The sequence below is a fragment of the Rhinolophus ferrumequinum genome, chromosome 5 (assembly GCF_004115265.2).
Source record: "Rhinolophus ferrumequinum isolate MPI-CBG mRhiFer1 chromosome 5, mRhiFer1_v1.p, whole genome shotgun sequence".
NCBI classification, from domain to species: Eukaryota; Metazoa; Chordata; class Mammalia; order Chiroptera; family Rhinolophidae; genus Rhinolophus; species Rhinolophus ferrumequinum.
The window spans coordinates 54,357,507-54,359,170 of NC_046288.1; the positions used below are offsets into that span (position 1 = coordinate 54,357,507).

The window sequence follows — 1,664 nt, forward strand, 5'->3', positions numbered from 1 at the left end:
TGTAAAATCACAAATCATTAATCTTGGGAAAATAGTTTTTCCAATAATTTAAGTTTAAGTTTCTTGAATCAACAAAAATGAAAATGTGATGATTTGTAAAGTTTCATCTGTTCAAGGAAAGCACATAGTTATTAATTAATGCATGAATGTTAGGCCCTAAATTCTTTTTTTTCTTTATATTTGACATTTTTATTTTAGGTTGCAAAAAGAAGAACAAGCAAACAAAAAAATAACAAAAAACTTGAAATGGGCTTGTCAAATGATGAATATTCATCCTTTCCAGGGAAGTAGAAGGTAGACCATCCTGCTTAACTGATGCTTGCACTCTGCAAGTTTTTGACCCTTCTTTGAATCATAGTCTGGATCATTTTCCTCATCTTCTTCTTCCCCTTCCTCATCTGCTTCTTTATCTTCTTCATCATAATTATCATCATCATCTTCAGTCGGTTCTCCAGGAAAGTAACACTGATCTTGGGATTACGTGCTCATGTAAAAAGGGACCAATTTCAAAGTCTGCAACAAGGATAGCTTTAGCATCATCATCATCCAGATCTCTGCTCTCAGGAACTTCAGGAAGGGCAAAAAATTAGAGTCATGTTTTGGTCACAGTACGAACTGTCCCACATCCCTTGTGTTCCTGCTTTCTTTTTAATGGTTTTCAGATTGACATTCTTCCCTTTTCTTCCAGTCTATCTGGTACCATGTACAAGCCATAATTTCTGGTCCATCAAAAGACAAAGGAGCAGAATCATCTGGTTCTGACCTCCTCCTATATGTTTGTTAACACTTCATTTGTGAAATGTTCATTGGGTTCAAAGTGAAATTGTAAGACAAAACTCATAAGCTGACTAGCATCTGAGAACTTCACTTCAATATCTTTCAAGTGTTTCAGAATAGGTTCATCGTATTATTGAGCAGGCCAACATTGTTAAAAACAGTCAACCAAAATTCAGGAATTCGCTTGGGGTCTTCCTTTTCTTCAGTCTATTTTCTCATCTTCAATCTTGGCCTTTTCTTTCAGTTCCTCTGAAATTTCATCTTCCTCATCTGGTTTCCACTGAGATTTTTCTTCTGTAGGTTCATAAATTGCATTAATGATCTCAAATCGCTTATTAAATAAAGGCTGATAGAGAACAGCATACTTTCTTTCAAGATCAAATTTCCTTATAGAACTTGTCTTCTATGTGTGTACATTTAACTTGAAGGTTTTTGAGAGCATTGACTCACCTTCTAACTACTCTAGGCAAGCTTTCAATGTATCTTTTTGTTCTTTCCATAAAGTCTTGGAGGGCTGCAAGAATCTGAAGATTTTGTATCGTGAACAGTCAGCTGACGTGCTTTGATTTTTGTTTTTTCACCAGTTTCTTCTTCTTCTACCTCTTCCACATCATCCAAATGTTGATCAAGTTCAGACTGTTCTTTGTTGTCTATGTCTGCCATGTTGTAAGAACGCCAAATATTGGTGGATAGCACAGGGAGCCAGACCCCGGGAACTGCAAGCGGTGACTCAGGGAAGCTGAGGGAGGAGTAAGAAGGACCTAAATTCTTAAGAAATATTTATCACAAGACCATTTAGTAAGAAAGACTGGAGTAACACAGAAGACATTTCCTTACCTTTTAATTCTGCAATTTAACATTCTGTGACAATAATAGTGGGCAGAAGA

At 36.2% G+C, this 1,664-nt stretch overlaps 1 pseudogene; it reads right to left on the reverse strand.

Moving 5' to 3' along the window:
* Positions 1 to 270: 270 nt before the first annotated feature.
* Positions 271 to 1,455, reverse strand: LOC117022103 (nucleosome assembly protein 1-like 1; annotated as a pseudogene).
* Between the last annotated feature and the right edge of the window lie 209 nt (positions 1,456 to 1,664).